General features: G+C 41.9%; 2 long non-coding RNA genes across 3 annotated transcripts; one reads left to right on the top strand and one right to left on the bottom strand.

The window, feature by feature from the left end:
* Positions 1-6,849: 6,849 nt before the first annotated feature.
* On the bottom strand, positions 6,850-18,134 carry LOC128790294 (uncharacterized). 2 transcript variants are annotated; one of them, XR_008431688.1, is made up of 6 exons: positions 17,726-18,134; positions 16,875-16,981; positions 14,894-15,280; positions 13,266-13,505; positions 12,436-12,532; positions 6,850-7,130 (listed from the first exon to the last, which is right to left on the bottom strand). It is a non-coding gene; the product is annotated as an uncharacterized LOC128790294 (long non-coding RNA). The 2 variants fall into 2 exon arrangements; XR_008431687.1 differs by having other exon boundaries at positions 16,875-18,134.
* On the top strand, positions 9,091-12,491 carry LOC128790293 (uncharacterized). Its single transcript, XR_008431686.1, has 3 exons — positions 9,091-9,325; positions 9,941-10,098; positions 12,415-12,491. It is a non-coding gene; the product is annotated as an uncharacterized LOC128790293 (long non-coding RNA).
* Positions 18,135-18,523: the final 389 nt, after the last annotated feature.

The raw sequence follows: 18,523 nt of genomic DNA, 5'->3' as shown, positions 1-18,523 counted from the left end.
ATCCTGCTGCCAGGAGCATCGAGGGCAAGCAACACCTGCAGCATGGCAACACAGCCAAAAAATGCCCCACCAATTATTTCTTCTGGCCTGTGTGAAGTGACAGAATTTTTGATTAGGTTTTAATGTGCTCCTTTGAAAAAAGGTTAGAATTTCTACACTGTTTTCACTCACAGGTCAAAACTTTACACTTCCATTTCAGCTTAACATAACTTTAAAAAGAAAGTACATATAGCATATTTTGGTAAGCATCTGCACACACAAAAATAGTGTGTATATCTAACTCAAATTCTATAGCAAAACCCCAAACCAGACTTGAATAGAAAGACTTCTATCCTGAGGCAAATATGCAAATGTGGTGCTAGAATCTAAAGATGGAAAAGCAGTGATGAAGAGAAGTGAATTGATTCTTATTCCCTGAATTGGCTCTTATCTATATCAACATTTCTCTGTGCAGAAGAAATGCTCAAAAAAAGTGTTTTGAAAAGACATAGGATGTCCTGCTGGAAATGGTCTATTAACTGAACTAAGTAATGTCATGGTGTATGACACACCATTTTATGAAGCTGTTATTTGCTTTTCCCTCTTGGTATTCTGAGCATCATAAATCTCAGTTTCTAAAACATCCACAAGATTTTCCTATTCCTGCAGACCTGTGTTTATACACATGCTACAAACAACGCACAGGATCATAGGAGAAGCTTGTAGAGCTCATCATGGTATTTCCAACCCTTTTAGTGTTCATGTGTACCATTTCAAGAAACAGTAATGTGTTAGATAAGCAGAGATGCTGTTAAGGGTTTTCTTTGTTGATACGGCTCTTCATGCACATCATATCACATGGTGCTGCTGCTGATGTGCTCCCAAAGGAATCCTAACCTGCTGCAGAAGCAGAGGGAGAATTGATTCCCCATTCTCCTTCCTGCACCATCCTCCCAGCCTGTATCCAGCACCTGCATGCAGGAGAAGGCTGGGCTGGGGAACAAGGAGGAATGCTGAGCTTAACCTAAAGGGGAGAGGTAGTGGTGGGAAGTAGAGCTTGAAGAGTTTTTTACTAGCTACTTCCACACCAGTGGTGTGTGACGTGGCATATTTGCCCAAAAAGCCTACATAGCTTCTCTTGTCCTTTGCCCACTGCCCCAGCATGTGTAGGACAATGCTGGCATAGCTCCAGTGGTTTAAGGAGATTGAGGAAGTAAAGGAAGAACCTGTAAAACTGAAAGCAAGTCTTTTTTACCTAGCTCTGCTGGTTGAAGAAATTGGTTAGCATCTCCCTACGCATCAGGGAGCAAAAGCTGTAACAAGTATGGTACTGCCACAGTAAAGTCATCTAGTCTTGAAGGAGTTCTGTGTATTATTTTACTTTTTGACATCATGTACAGGCATAACCTAACAGCTCTTCTTCTGTTGAAGTCTTCTGCTTAGTTTTGGTACCCTGGCAGACAGGCTTTCTGAAAAGTAGACTGCTAGTCAGTTAGTGTCCTTTGCCATGAACCTAAATCATATACTCTTGAATGGGCTTAAGCTTAGAAATGAACTTTAGGAAATCTCTGTTAATTTTTTAAATTAAAAATGTAAAATTGAACAGATTGAAGTCCAGTACAGGACTGACACAAGAAAGCAATCTTTAAAAACAGAAACATTCTCCAACCCAACACTGGGAAAGAAAGGAAAGTAAGAAGAAGGATTCATTTGCAATTGACCTGCAGTAGCAAAGTCATTCACTTTCCAAATAGGATTAAACCTGTTTCATCAGCCATGACGTGTGAAAAGATCATGGTTATAAATTCCATTTGCTGTAATGAATTGAAAGTGTCTGAGTTTGCAAGCAGCACTCACCGTTGATGGACAGCTACATTCGTGCAGTGTTTTAACACTAAAATTAACTTCCACAAAGTACAAAGTACAGAAAAGATGACAGCAGTGACAGATCGTAAAGCATTTAAAAATTGACTTTATTGTTAGATGGGAGCTGAATAAAGCTAGAAATAAATATGATCCTGTTATGTAGATAACTTGGTTCATGCTTGAGTGAGGGCAAACACGAATCTTGGAAAACAGCGTTTTTTAGGTTTTTCAGCTATATTTCAACAAGAATAAGTATTGTTACTGAAATGAGGAAAAATCAAACTTCTCCATGGTATTGCTTGTAAGATGTAAGACAATGGGATTGTGTTGAAGGATACTTCATTCAAATCGATTTCCACGTACATCAACATGACTCCAGTGCAGTCCATGAAACCATATTGGTGTATGTATTTTGGAAATTGAGATAAAAGCTACATTCTGTGGTTAGTTAATCACCTTGCATCAGTCTTGCATCAGGATCATGAGACACTTGTCCTTGATGCTTGTGGAGCTAAATGTTGTTTCCAAACTTATTTTCACCCAGATTTTTTGGTTTTGTATGCACAGTTTTATGCACATTTTAAGTGTGCCAAGAAAAAAATCTCAGTGGGTGAAAGTGGGAATTATTTGGGAATAATTTGAGTCTTCTTTTAATTGATAAGTTACCCAGCTGAAAACTGTCCAAAATTAAAAAAAAAAAAAAAAAAAAAAAGCTTGAGCTGAATAGAGGAATGAAAATATAATGACTTCTTAAATTACCACAAGGTTAGCATATAATTAATTTGCTAATTTTAATTACAACCCTACAAAATGTGCTGAAAAATGCTCAAAGGGGAGAAGCAGCCAGGTGCCAGCCATGATTAGCCAAGGTTACTGGCAATTACGAAGTCTCTATTAAACATGTTACAGAAATTTGAGAAACCCCTTTCTAAAACCAGCACATTTATTGAACCTCAGCAGGGTATTCATCATGCTGTATCTTTCCATTGCTACAGACTTGCTGCCATTTGCCTCACTCTTTTCCAGCTAAACGTTTTATTGCAGCTGAAACATGGACTGCTTTTTCTGTTTGTCACACGCAGTTACACTTGTACTGGGTATTTATTTTGATCATATAAACAAAAGAGATTAACCAGTGTTTGTGAAATGTTCTGAACACCTTCAATTCCAGATAGCTGCCAATATTGCAGCTGAATGCTGGAAACACAAATCCTGAAGAAAATGCCTTTTCTTTCCAAGGTGTCCTGGCACAGGCAGTTTGTAAAGCAGGAATATTGCTGAAACTGCCTTTTCAGTGGACAACCTGTTCTGCAACGCTTTAAATGCACAGACAAATGTAATTTCTGAGTTAAAAAAGCAAACAAAAATCCAAAACACAAAAAACCTAACAAGGAACAAAAAATCTGCATGTTTGCTTTGCATTTTCAGCAAATCATGGTGTAAAAGAATGTCTTGTCTGTAATAGATTACATGATGTATTATTGTTATTTTTTTATTGTTGTTCTGTGAGTCATGTTTTAAATGTCTGTTGTTTGGAACTGTAATAAACCTTGATCCATCTATTAAAGGAAATCTTTAAAAAAACTCCAAACCAATAAGATTAAAAAAAAAAAAAAAATCAAACCTACAGTATTGGTGTCAAAGGAAATTAATTTCCTGGCTGGCTTGTGTTTTTCTCTGAGGCAGATATTGATGAGTGTGCAGAGGGGATCATTGAGTGTCACAACCATTCACGCTGTGTTAACCTCCCAGGGTGGTACCACTGTCAGTGCAGAAGCGGTTTCCATGACAATGGAAGCTACTCTCCTTCCGGGGAGTCCTGTGTTGGTAAGCAATGATCAGCAGAGCCTTTTTTTTCCATCCTTGTGCATGGTGTTCCCAAGTGACTGGGGAGTTCCTGAGCAATGTCTCAGGCCAGAATGGGGTGCACCGAGTGTGTCTGTCTGTCTGTCAACACCCCAAGCCATGCAGGGTGCTGGCCCCGGGTCCTGAGGGCTTCCCACAGGAGGGGCATCCAAAGCGTGACCCACTGCACTGCTCCCATTATCAGAGCAAGTAGCTGTGAAACCTTGCTCTGATAAGGGTTGAAGTGAAAGTGGGCTTGCTGGGGAGCATAATTGCCCACAAAAGGGGAAGAGGTGGTTTTCCAATTCAAGGTTTCAGCAGAGTGATAGAGCAACATATCTGTGGTATGTCTGTGTTGCTTTGGTTTGCTTTTTTCAGCATCTGTTTTCCATTTTTCAGCATCTTCATCATTAATTTTTTAGAATTATGCAAATAACATCAAATTCTCTATGCACCATATTTGCAGAATAAGCTCCCAAGAGCATGAGCAGAGAGGGATTTTTAATGAGTGCAAAGGAGTTTGTCAGTTGTTGCTATGGGAGGACAAAGGATGAGGCTCCATGAGGAGTTAATGCTGGCTCCTGCAGTCTGTGTGCCCTCACTGGCTGTAGGGCTCTGGGTGCCACTACAGCAAGCAAGCAGCAATAAAACCATGGTGAAGATGCTAATTTTGCCTTTCCCCTGCCTTACAGTTTTTCCATCCTTTCAGTTATTTGCCTTATACATAATTTTTATGTGGTATTTTATCAGGTGAGTTTAAAACTCTTTAGAAGGGATCCAGTTTTAACTTCTGTGAGGTACAGATCAACTTGCTCCTAGTGTTATTATGTCCTTTCTCTGGCATTTCACTTACTTCATCTCTAGTCAGTTATATGATTTTCTATAAAAGCTCTTCTCCTCCTTTTGTGTTTTTTTTTTTTTTATTTTGTTGGGTTTTTTTTAATGCTGTAAATTTTTAATGCTGTAAATTGTCATGTCCATAACTTCAAAGGCTGTTTTCTATTATTTAAAATCTATAATTAAAATAAAAATTTGTAACAAAAATATATAAATTTACTTAGGAAAAACATTCCCATCTTTTATGAATTCTGGCTATTAGAAGACCTTGTGATAAGGTAGGGTCATAATTTAAAAATGCAGAGGAATGATAATGATTTTCAAAGCAATATTTTGTAGATTGTCCAGCTAAGTTAGCTTTTTACACATTGTCCTAAGCTGATGGGGAACTCAATTAAATCACAGCAGTGAACTTCTTCAGGGGGTGTCTGTGTAAAAAATGGCAAATTTTACAGCATTTCATGATTCCATAGATAAAATAGATGAAAGTCATGTATTTCTAAATGAATTCTTAAATGTTAAGAGTCCTCCTCTGGTTTATTTGAATGTTGTAAAATGAGTGATGAATGGAGCAATGTTGAAAATACCTTTTTTGTGAGAAGTCAAAGCAACATGACATAACCTTCAGAAAGTCCTGAGGCAACTGGGGATAAGAGGCATTTCTACCATTTCTGGTGCTGACTTGTACCACTCACATGGGGAGCCCCATCCCTCCTACCTCCTGTAGCTGATTTGGGAAGCAGAAGATCAAGAGCCAGGCTGATGTCAGGAGAAGATAGACACGTAGGCAAGACCCTGGATGACCCCCAGGTAGGCTCAGCTCTGGGAAGGTCAGTATTGCTTGCACTGAATCACTGTTGAAGGATTGGGCGCTGCAAAAAGAAGCCCCAAATATTCTGTATTCTGATGGAGACTGGAGGAATAAGATTTCATGAAAACACACTGCCCTCATTTTGACTGGTACAGCATGCTGGAAGTCTGTGAGGTGAGGTGCTCCTCTTGCCATATGCAAGTTGTAAACAGAATGTGAAATTAGTGGGGTTATTTGAATGAAATAGCTTCTCTGAACCATCTGCTGCAGGGTACCAGTGAGGAAGAGAAATACACCTGTTTGCTTCACCAGTATAATGAAATAAAAGAATTAAAAATTTGATTGGAAGATTCTGCTAACCCATATTTCAAACTATGATGTTTATTTCAAAATGCAACCAAGAATTGGGTACAACAACAGAGAGAGAACACTGCACCTTCTAGCTAATATGTCACATTACAGAATTTGTTTGCACGGTGGAACATTCAGAGTCAGAAGCAGTGTCTTTTACTCTGTTTCAGATAAAAGAGGGTTCATGTGCTTAGCAACAGTATTTTTTCCTGGTCTTTTGTATACTGAATTTGTGTACATGAGGTGGGTATGAGCCATAGTCTTTCAGTGTGTTTTGAAACATTTCTTCTTCCTCCCTGAAAGACAAACGTGGAGAACAATAAACAGACTAAAAACATACGTAAAATAAGATTAAACCCTTTCCTACAAAATAATAACAATAAATATCACTATTAATAATAAAGAAAAGAAGATCACAAGACAGTGGGAGGGAGTACTCATCTCTGACAGATTGCCCAAAGCCCAGGCAGCCAGTTGCTTTTGTTGGATACATTTATGTACACATTGGTTAACCCCTTTTCCCTCCATTTTTAGGTAGGTGTTACGGAGCTGAGTCATTGCTTGCACTGTCTCTGCAGTGCTTGCAAAACATTAAGAAAAATAGCATCTATTTGGGAAGTGTGATACCTCACTGCTTCTAAAAGCTAAATTCTCTTTGACAAAGAGAAGAGTGAAATTTGTCACCTGGTGAGGGACAATTATGTAAATCAGCAGATGTGGCAAGGAAGGTCATAATATTGCACCAGAGCTTGGATAATAAGGATGTGTGGCTTAGCCAGGCCCCTTCAAGATTGGGAAAATTCTTTTATTGCTCAAAATATCAAACAAAGACCGCTTTTATCAGGGATGTCAGCTTCATATAGTGATGGTGAGTGGGCTCAAATTAAGAGAATGTAATTTGATTTCCCACAGTAGTGTTTTTATGAGCCCCCGGTCTTTCACAATGTGTTATTAAGAATACTGCTTGCAGAAAAAAGACACCTGTGATGCATATACATTTGCAGCTGAACTGGGCACTCCAGGCTTCCCTTATTACTTAATGGAAGTGATTATCTATTTTTAGGCATGAGTCACCTGTCCTATTTTAGCTCTCTATTTTAGTGCATGATGAATTGTATGATGTCCATTAACAATTCAGGAGAGAGTCTAATCCAAGTAGCTCAGATGTGGACCTCTTAATTGATTTATTTGGATTAGTTCTACCCCATCTGCCTAGGTCTTTAAAGCACTGGGTGTCTTCCAAGGCTAAAACTGAGGCAAACAGTGAGAGAGGCAGTGCAGAAAGCACTTCTGCTTTCTTTGCCCAGAGAGCAGCATATTTTCAGGTATGACTTTGGCAGCTGAACACTTGAATTGGCTGTGGTCATTTTGTACTGTCAAAAGTATCATTGGTCCTTGCCTAGGAGCAGTACGGTCTCCATCTGTAACAAGCTCCATTTATCTGGAAAAAGAAAAGGAGTTTCAGTTGCTTTCCCTCTCAATTATCTGCTGTTTTATTGACAAATTCCTTCGCCTCCCTTGCCCTATCCCAACCCTCCTTTTCCTTATGGCTGTCTGTCTGGACTGCTCTTGATGCAGCTAGACCTGGTAATTCTCTGTAACTCCTCTGAGGCTGCTGACTTTCCTTACCTTTTGCTGAAACTAAGCTCCCTTGCACAGATGCAGGAATGTCTGCTGAACCTCAGTAGTCACTGCTGTGGGACCTGGAATAACAGATCCCTGCGTGTGACCCACACACCTCTGCCTCCCACGTCGTACCCAGAGCTTGCTGTGGGGCTGGAGAGGCAGCAATAGGGAAGGCTGGGTCCTGCTGAGCATTCCTAAGCTGATGAAAGGAGCAGGAATTCCCCAGTGGGGGTCCATGTGCAGGGACCAGGTGCAGGCAGCAAAGCATGTCAGTAGGGATGAAGTACAAGAATGATGAGAGACTGCTTTGTCTCCCACACCGTTTTCCCACAGCTGATGTGGTCTCATGATGTTTTCCATGGGAACAGAACTCATGTGTGGCACATCTCTGAGCCTCTGGCTACTCGAGGAGCTGCACTCCTTGAGGTCATGACAGGACACAAGCCATCAGTGGCTGCTGGCTGCCCACACCCTGCCTGGCAAAATTCTGGGAAGATCAGCTGTCCCACCACTGAGTGCTCTTACAGGGGGGTCTCTGCTATGACAGTCTCAGGGTGAGTTGGCCCTAGGGGTGGGTTTTATGAAGACTGAGAAATGTGGCATTTGTGATCAATTCAGCTGTCTAATAGAACTAGGATTGAATTTCTCATTTCCAAGCCTTGCTTGTAGCTTGAATATTGGTACATCTCTCTTCCTGCCCTTGCTTTTTAATCAGAAGGATTTATCTTCTACTTGTTTCATCCCTCTTCACATCATATAGTGTCAGTGGTGTACAAATCTGCTGGATATTTATTTTCATCTCAGTTCTGACCTGAATATGCATACCAGCTGTCTAATGATGTCATGAGCTCTGAGATCTGCCATCTCTAAACTCAGTCTGAATCCTGTACCTGTTCTAAACTGGAATATCTGTGTACTTACACACATAGGAGGAGTTTCTGTATCCTCTCTTGCCACCTAACACAGTGAATCCTGGCTAGTCTGAGGACACTGAATCACTCTTCGTTCTGCTCACCATTTGCATTTTGATTCCAGGCTGCCATTCCAAGACAGATGATGAACTTTGCCTGTGATGAATTGCAGAGGCTTTGGATAAAGGGCGAATGTTGATCTTCATGGATAGGATTTCTTCTCTATGGGAGAAGTCCAAGGATGTGTAGGAGGCAGAGGATCTACCTTGTGACAGTGATACTTTGTAAGCACAAGTTCAGAGTATGTGTCCAGCTGTTACTCAGAACACAGGAAGCAGTGATGCAAGCTTCCTGTTCCAGTGCAAGATGATCCTGTAGGATGTCCTATAAAAGGGAGTGCTGATAGTCATGTCCCAAGACTCTGATTCTCAGTAATCCTTCTTGGTGTAAGGAGAAAGGAGCACACACAGCACGTTCCAGCTATATCAGTTCCTGTACATCTGAAATGTGTCCTGATTCTAGAAGAATGTCTGTTAGATAGCATAAAATACATGAAATGCAAGTCATTTGGCACACTTAGGGAGCTCTGTCCTACAATTCTTTCCCCTTCTGCTTCTCTTGTTGCTAATGAAACAGCTGCTTTTTGGTTTCAGGCTGTAACCTATTTTTGGAATCCTTTTATGCTGTTGGCCCTTTGAAATGCATGAAATGCTATGATAGAAAGCCAGTGTCATTGCTGGGAGGGAGGAGGAGGGTCTAGAAGTGAAGTCATGTCTAGTGATGAGAGACTGTCTCACCTATTCATCCCTTTTATTTCTATAAAGCAACCCAGTTCCCCATGGCACATGGTTCCATGTCTTTTCTGCTTTTATTTAAGCATTACAATTCTATCAGCCACAGCCCTTCGTTAGCACAGCACCAGGAGATAACTCCCTCCTTTGGGGGGAATTTTTTTTCATATCTAGGCCCCTGTTCCCACTGCAGGAATTTGCTGGCCCAAAGTAGAAGAGGAAGTGGAGGGGCTTGGTTTCCAAGGAAAGAAGCTGGAGAACAGTGCAAAAAGAAGGGAGCTGTGAATGAAATAGAGAGCAAGTGGAAGGTAGAATCCATGTATTGGATGAGCATTAAACCTTGTTTCTGTGAGCAGCTGTGTTCTCGCTGGCGTGTCAAATTTTGCTACTGTGCAGCAGGATTTCACTGGAAGGGCTGTGGGTTGGCAAGTAGAGTATGTCATCATGGAAAGAGTCAGGTTATCCTCATGACTGAGGATGCCAAAGATACAAATCCAGAATCACTGAATTGCTGTACACTCCGACCTGCCCAATATGAGTGCAGGTGTGACTTTAAATGTTACATAAATCGCTGCATTACTTCAGTTGTTATTTACCATCGACAATTAATTAATTCAGCACTAAACTAGTTTAAGCAGCAGCTCCTTATGGGATTTGCAGTTTGTAGGCTGGAGGCCCGTCTGTGTCTCAGCTGACACAAATGAACATGCTGTGGTTAACTGAAGGTGTGAAGAATCGTACCTAGCGTGAATCATACCTAGTCTTGGTTGCAGTGTTAGCAACTTACTTGTTCCTTTTAAAGTCCAAGCTGAGCTCAGCACATTTTGGATGATTAAAAAAGGAATTTTTATTTTTGTTCCCTGGTTTCTGAGTTTTCTCCTGAAAAATGTTTTTGATCTGATCAAACAATTTTGTCCTTCCAGACAGACCATTATTCTCCTTGTTGCATCCACTTCTGCCTTGAGGCAGTGAAGAGGGCTCTTGTTTGCGCTGCATCTCTGCACAGTTTCACTGAAATGGAATCATCTCCAATGTATCTGCTAAACCCTGGCTAAAGACAAGAAGGTCTGAACACAGCAAGGTTTGGCTTTCTTTTTTATGGTTGAAAAATGTGGTTTGAATTCTGTGCTACAGAGAAGAGCTCTGTATGTAGTATTGCATAGATGGCAGATATCTGCCATGTTTTCTCCTGCTTAAAACACAGCACCTATGACACCTGTATAGTGTCTTGTGTTCTTAGTGCACAGTAGGCAATGAAGTTTAGGAAGCACATTTTGTTAAACAGGGCATGGTTAAGGAGGTAGATGGTTGGGAAAAATAATTCTCCCTAAGATTATAAGTATTAATTCCTATCTGTTTTTCCTGCCCTTATTTTTGTAGGAAAAAATCAGGCATTTGCTTTCACATCATACTGCAGTTGAAAATACACTGTTAAGATAGTGTTGGGTGACTGGAAGGGATGGCCTCATGGAAGTGATGGATGGGAGCAGCTTGAGAGATAGTGAACATGTCTGCAATTTTTGAAATTAATAACCATGGTATAAAATAAGTTTTGTGGTTTTATGTGTTTGACACTGTCCCCAGCAGTAACTCTCCTTTATGTCTTTGAACAACGCTCAGCAGAGACTCTTGTTGTTATAAATTAATTTAATTAAATGTCTGTTAATTTGGTGACCTCAGCTGATACCCCAAAGAGCCAGTGACTGGTTGGTCTCAGATGACCACAAACTGAAATTTTGGCATAATATTTCTCTCTAATAACTTTATGTGATGATTAGTGATCTCAGGTGACCATGAGCCAAAATTTTGGGATACAGCTCACGTCTAGTAACCCTATGTGATAATTGGTGATCTCAGATGAGCCCAAGCTGAAATTTTGGGTACAGGGGTAACTCTGTGTGATAATTAGTGACTTCTGTTGACCATGAGCCAAAATTTTAGAGTAAAGGTGACCTCTAGTAACTCCATCTATTAATTGGTGATCTCAAGCAACTCTCTGTGCTCATTAGCAACCACAGATGATGCCCATGTCCTAACTGTTGACTTCTTTTGCCCCCAGACACACATGCTGTGCATGTTGTTTTGGGGTTACCATATGAGCTCCTAGAGGTCAGTTCCAGATGTCCATGCACCAAATCGAACTCTGCAGATCAGCTCAGGTCCATCCTGTGCTGTATTTCTTTCTCAGAAGTCCCCTGAGATGTCCCTGTGAGCCCACAGTGTCTCTTGAAGTTACTTGGGGTCCAAATGTGCTTCAGGACATCTGCTGAGATCATCTTGATACCCAAAAAGACCTTTGGGCTCCCGTGGGGCTCAAAAATTAGGCCCTACTATAATTTATCATCCCCCACTTGGCTCCTTGGGATCATTTGAGGGTACAGAAGTACCAGTTCTATCCCTTGGGGTGGCCCAAGGTCAGTTTCTGCTGAACTGTAACATCCCAGCTGCTTTCAGAGGCTCTCTAGATCCAGTTTCATTTGGAAGGAGTTGGAGTGGGAGGAACCCACTAGAAGATTTACATTACATACTTGCCCTGAGTGCAGCTTGCAGGCAGTACCCTCTGAGAGGAGCACGTGAAGAGCAAGAATGGTGACCCCCGTGCATCTCCCCCTCTACTTCCCCCAACAAACAGCACCATTTAAAATGTGATGTCAACAATGCAAAACAAGAAGCAGCCCTGTTTTATTTTAGGAGGGAAGGGCAAGAGGCAGCTGCTTTTCCTTAGAAAACTGTTATGAAGTTGGTGGAAGGTGTCTTCCATCTCTTTACATCACATGAAGTTTTAGCAGAGTCTTGGCCCCAGCAGGACTCTGATGTCATCCATCACCTCTCACCACAGTGCCGTCCTCCTCTGGGCCTCTTGGAGGTCACTGAGACCCTTCAGCTCCCCATTTTCCACTTTATGGTTTTGGCTACTAAAAGACTACAGTTAAGGGCACCTTACTTAGCAGTTGCCGTTTGGGAGGAAGCTACAAAGAGCTACACTTCTCAATATCCATGCACATTTCTGGAGGAGCAGCAACATCTGCTTGGGGACTTTCTGCCCTGTGCAAACACGAGCCCCCTGTGTTTCTTAAAAACAGACCCCTGTGAGTTCTTAAAAACTGGATTCATCTTTGCTTCAAGTATTTGAGGTAAATTGTCCCAGCTTTCATAAGGAAAAAAAATCAAGTAAAAAAACCCACCAAAGCAAACAAACAAAAAAAAGCAGAAAAAAACTAAAAACCAAAACACTGAGGGGATTGGATGGGGGAAAAAAAAACATAATCCAAATTATTCCAAGAGAGGATGGAGACTGGGTTAGAGGGAGAAAATCAGACAATGAAAAGTTCAGATGTGCTGTTTCAAATGCCAAAAGAGCTCTCTTTACACCTTTCCCCTCCTTTCTTTTTTGTAGCCTACATCCTGCTGGACTTACTCAGAACATGAAGACAACGAAATGCAGAAGGCCAAGATGACCCAACTTCAGTCCAGGTACTAATACACATATAAGGACGTTTCCACTTGGCTTTAACCTGTTGAAAAACGTGAAAGAGACCATAAGCTCCAGCAAACCCCCAGGATTGTCCCACACAGCAAAGAACTGGGGCAGCACAGGACAGGAATGGGACAAGGCACCATCCCACACGAACCATGTGTGTAAAATTAGAGGCAAAACCACACTAAAGACAACAAATAGTGGCGCTGCACTTCTTTGATGCCTCTTAGAGGATGAATAAACCCATACTTGGTGTTGCCCTGCAACAAAATCCAGGGCAAAAGACCTGCTCCCTTCTAACAGTGTTAAAACAAGTACTGAACCTACTGCAACCAGTACAGAACCATTTTATAGAACACCATCAACTCCCAGTTTCAGTCCCCACTCTGTGTTTAGTAGCTTTGCTCATCCTTTCAGAAAAATTTTATTCTGGTGTGACTCTGTCAAAACCAATGGGCAGAGCAGAGCATCAGAGGGTGTCCATGAACTTTGAGTCTGCCAGAGTGCAAAATACCAGGTCCTCAGGTAAACTCTGGGCAAGAATCACAATGTGAAATTGTGTGGGCCTAGGATCTCTGAGTCATCTTTAATCTGTTGTAATTTAGAACTAGACTGATGAATAATCAGTAATTTAGAACTAACTGAAATTTAGACTGACAAAATAAATTTCACAGAGGCATTCCCAGTTTTTACTGGGTTTGTAGAATCATTTTTACAACTACAGCCCACACTCCTGTGACCTCCATCTATACCACCAGAGAAGCTCCAACCTCATGGACCTTTTCCTTGATGGAGGGGGCAGTCATCCCCAAGAAGTGGCCTCTTTCTGGTCAGGCAGGCACTGATGCAAAGCCCAAAGCACGCTCCTCTCCTGAGCAGGGATCTCCAACACCAGCCAGGACAGCTGAGCCCAGCCCTTCCTGCAGTTGGGCAGTACTGGCACCGAGGTCTTACTGCACTTCCACTCATCTTGGTAGAAAATCCAGTTTCTTCCTTCATCTAAAGTGAGACTTTGTCATAAGAAAAGGGAAGTGCTATGTAATTATTGCAGCTGCCTCATTTTTTTATACAGTTTTATATCTAGACTGGTACCTTTCCATGACTGCTCTAGACATACAAGTCAGTTGACCCAGTCCCTAGGACAGTTACAGGGGCTTCTGTTCAGCTCTAAAATTAAATGAAATGCAGCATTGCTTTTTACAACCAAGCACCAGCTGGATGGGGCTGAAGAAGTTCTTTAGTGGATATTGCCTAACACCCTTTATCTTAAATGTTGCATCATTAACTTTAAAACTAAGGAAAAATAAATGTAAAAGGAAACGAAAATTGTGATTAATTATTTTAGAATTACTTTTAAAAGAAATCCTCATTCTGGCATGAAGATCTTGGGAAAGTAGTGAATACCGTTTCCCAGTTTTTAAATTATTGAACCACAGTGAAGACAGCAATTACTGAAGCAATGGGAAGACACATGCCCAGAGAAGCTGTGAATGCTCTGTCTCTGGAAATTCTCAAGATCAGCTGGGACAGGGCACTGAGCAACCTGGTCTAGTATAACATGTCCCTGTCTATGCCAGGGACTTGGAACAAGATGATCTTCCAACTCAAACCATACCAAGATTCCATGAAGATCTGGGCCTGGTGAACTCAGGAACTTAGGAACGTGCCTGTTGGGTGCTGCCTCTGAGGGGGTAGTGAAGGCACGTGTTGTCTACAAACATGAGCTGCTGAGCTTGCTGCCCCAACAATCATATTGATGCCAGAATGATTTTTGCTTTTCTATTTCCTTCATATATATTCATAGGTCTATTGCTATGTAGTTATATAGCTCCTAGCTAGCCCCCGTACTTCTCCCTACCCTGATAGGTAGAAAGACAAAGCACAATCCAGAGGCTCCAAGCCAGGGCATCCAGGGCCTCTAACCTATGTGGGTTCTTCCTGGGAGCCAAGGTTGAAGCTAGCTCTTTGAGACACCTTTCACAAACAAAGTTTAGTTCCTCCCTAAATGGAGGCTACAGTAAGAGGTGGAGCCAAAAGGGGGAATTACCTCACCACTTATGTCTGTAATTGGGGATTTTTGTCAATTATGCTAATTTGCTAAACTTATAAAACTGTATTCACCCCACAAGGGGGTGGTCGCTTTCTATATCTGCCCCTTGGTGGCCTCCAATAAAGACCAGCCTTTAGATTACATCCTATACGAATATGGTCTCCAAAATGTGTTGCTTTATTTCTAGGTCTTTAAGGCATCAATATTTAGTCTGCATCCAGAGGCTCAGCAGGGCCTGTCATTGAGTATTAGTACTCAGATTGAATAATAAAGGACAGCAACATCCTTGGTTGTGCCTGGCTTTTCCCCTCTGTTGGCAGAAGAACACCTTACATTTGAGTGCTTTACCATCTGTGTGCTATGCTGATGGATGAAGGAGCCCAACACTGACCATCCAATGCTGCTACCAGACTGGAACAGACCTGTCCACACTCTCTGCACTCCAAAGATATTCATTCAGTGCTCTCAGCATATGCCTCTTCTGGACCCCCGAGGTCTCCTAAGGTCTGCTGTTGAGCACAGGGCCAAGTCTGAGCAGCGTGGATGCACTTTGAAGAGCTTTGGGCTGGAACACAGGCTCAGGATAGTACTCAAATATAAATCCCACCAGACTGCAGCGGAATAAATGAACTCTTCAGTAGTATGTGAAGGAAAAGCAATCAATCTGAATGTTCAGCAGCTGTTCACAGAATCAAATATCCAGAGAGGGCTTGAAGTACAACATCTGAGGAGATTCTGTAAATGAGGAGAGCACAACATCTACTTGCAAATGCCAGTAAAGCATTCCCATCCATTTGCTTATATCTGATACTTTAGAAATGTTTCAAGTCTGAGACTCACAGAAGTTGTTCTATTTATTGCAAGAACAAGAGAAATAATCTGCCTTATTTTTTTCTGTGTTGTACCAAATTATTTTAAAATGGCGTAGCAGTTTTTCATGCTTAATCCTATCTGAATTTTGTTATGCTTTGATTTATTTTAGCAAAATCAGCAAAATACTGTGCGTTTTTTTTTATTTTATAAAACCAATTTTAATGTACTCATTTGCTGCAGAGCCTCGTAAAATGAATTACTAAACAAATGAAATCTTTCACCCTGTATCTGATCTAGTTTGGAGCTGTCCACGGCATGGCAGTAACTGAAGTGACCTACTTGAGAGTTAACTTCTCATTAGCTGGTTTTGAGGGAGAGGAGCTTCCCCAGGGAATAAGAAGAGTCTTGGGAGCGTATGTCTTTTGGTTTGATGATTCCATTTGCACTACTCTTATCCCTGAGGCACACTAAGATTATAAGGGGCATACTCTATTTTTCAGGGTGCCACAGCAAAATGTTCACAGCTGCAGTCTACTATTGGACTTCAAGACTTTATTCTGGATATTCTGGAATAATGTCTGATTTCTCCTGGCACACGGAAGGAACAGCAGATTATATACAGCTTCTTCATGCCCAGAATGCTTCCAAAAAGCTCAGAGGATAGTTTGACAGAAACTACATTATATTCGTCTATTTTTTAACATGGGAAATAAGCATTCAAGTTCATATATTGCTGTCTGATGTCACATGATTTGTGTTTGTTACTAACACTGTCTTGTCAACAAATGTCATAAGGCACTGAGACAAGGAGCCACGCAGGCCACCTGAATTAGAACTGGACAACAAATGTAATAGAAAAACCCTGAATCCCATTTGTAAGATCCAGGACAACCACCAGACTGGGTTCAGGCAGTAAGCCAACAGCAGAATTCAAATGGTGAGAACAAGTGTGAGAGGCTCTCACTGGTATCTTCCCTTATTCACCCACAAAGTACCGGGGGTAGTCTCAACTCAGGGTTGGTACTAAGGACAACCCAAAGTCTGACAGCCAGGGAAACCTCCTGCCCAGCCTCCTGGAGGGACTTCAGTACATTATCCCAAAAACATAAGCAACCAATCTTCATGACACGTGAACCTTCCTCCTTGGGAGCTGGAGTAAACCTGCTGCATGAGTGGAACTACAAAGGCACATTGCAAGATGCAGTACCCGGTTTAGAAGTTGTTCACATACACCTCTCTGACAATATTAATGATCCCAGCTGTGTCAAAAGTGTGCAGTTATATGGCTTCAGCCTCAAATTGAATAATTCCTTTGGTAAAAGAGAATCCCATACTGTTACCTTGGGGAATTGTACAAGTCAACACTAAATGATCAATTTTGTCCATAATTCTGAAAGTATGAGTCAGGATTAAACTGTAATCATGACTTGTTATTAGATCAGTATATGTCTGACTAATGCTTGGCTGCAGGAGGATTTATCACAAGTTCAGTTACATCGAATGCTTTCCCACTTACATTGCTCCCTGCAGAGCTAATCGGATCTCAGTGGAAGTTTATGGGAAATTCAGCTACTAAAGTGACTGATATACAAGTCTTGCGTGTCCCTTCTTTCTGACACGTATCTGTGGGAAGAGATGGGATGGAGTTGAGCCACGGGCTGTGGGACATGCCTGCAGAAGCACATGGCAGCACAGAACAACACATGGCAGCACAAGAAGCACATGGCAGCACAAAGTAGCGGCACACGGCAGCACATGGCAGCTTGTCTCTGCATGACCTTGGGGGGAGGAGGCGTCACGCAGCAGAGCCCTGTGGGAGAGGATGTCACAATAGAGATGGACAAGACACTTGTTTCTTCATGCAGAACAGCTGCATCTTTATTCACATAGCTCATTATCATTATTTATATCATTATCAGAAGGCACCGTGTTTAAATCTAATTGGTCAGCAATTTGTTGAAACTCAGTTCATTGGCTGGTAATCGCTAGTGTACATGTCCATCAAACTTTTCCCTTTCTAGAAATGTTCACATTTTTATCTCCTGGAAAGTGAATGTTTCACATGGGTAGAATTTTCCACTCCATAAGAGTGAGCCATCCTCTCACAAGAATAGATTCTTATGCAAACTGATTCTCATTCTTATAACTCTTTTCTCACGGGAACTTACCAGATTAGCTGTTAGCTTAGCCAAAGTAACAAGGCCTGATTTTACAAGGCCTTTCTTTTATAAAACTTTACCCATATACGAGAGGAGCCTGCCAGGAGCTGACAGACAGGTGAACAGCGTGTGATCACCCCATGGAAGGACATTTAGAGCACGTGTGGCTGACATGGCAATGTGGGATAGGTCACGTCATGAGAATTACCATGTAAGGAAACACTGTGCCTTGAAGAACTGTATAAAACCAGCTTGTTTCTTTAATTAAATGATTCAGATTCCCTGCCGGTCTAAATCTGTCGTTACAGGTATTTTCTCCTTTTCTTTTGCTTTTTCTCAAAACTGTTTTTTTTTTTTTTTTTTTTTTTTTTAGGTTTACTTCTGCACTGGTTCTGGCTTGTATTAATTATCTTTTTGTTCCTCTTTTCTCTCATTTTTCCCTATCACTTCTGCCTGCTGTAAATCAGCCTCTCTCTTGTTTGAAGTTAAGCTATATTTCATCCAGCTGCAGATGAAGATAACTCAAGGTAAAAACTGTCCCAGCACACTGTCCAGAAAGGGCACTACTGTTGGTGATCTAGATCTGAAATGCTGAATTATTAGGACCATGGACAGTGCCCCACAGGAACAGCCCCCTCACGGTGTCCCATGGACAGTGTCCCACAGGAACAGCCCCCTCACGGTGTCCCATGGACAGTGTCCCACAGGAACAGCCCCCTCACGGTGTCCCATGGACAGTGTCCCACAGGAACAGCCCCCTCACGGTGTCCCATGGACAGTGTCCCACAGGAACAGCCCCCTCACGGTGTCCCACAGCGCTCCCACCGCCTCAGCGCGAGGCCTTTTCCCAGCACGGAGCGCGGGCTGACAGCGCCCCCTGCCGGCTCGGCGCTCACCGCGACTCACCCACCGTCAAAGAGCGGTAAACTCACCGAGGTGTTTTCGGTGCTTTCGCTTTTTATTTTGTGTCGGTTTCGGCTGGGATAGACTTAATTTTCTTCCTAGT

The sequence above is a fragment of the Vidua chalybeata genome, chromosome 6 (assembly GCF_026979565.1).
Source record: "Vidua chalybeata isolate OUT-0048 chromosome 6, bVidCha1 merged haplotype, whole genome shotgun sequence".
NCBI classification, from domain to species: Eukaryota; Metazoa; Chordata; class Aves; order Passeriformes; family Viduidae; genus Vidua; species Vidua chalybeata.
This window is presented reverse-complemented; position numbering and strand designations above follow the sequence as displayed.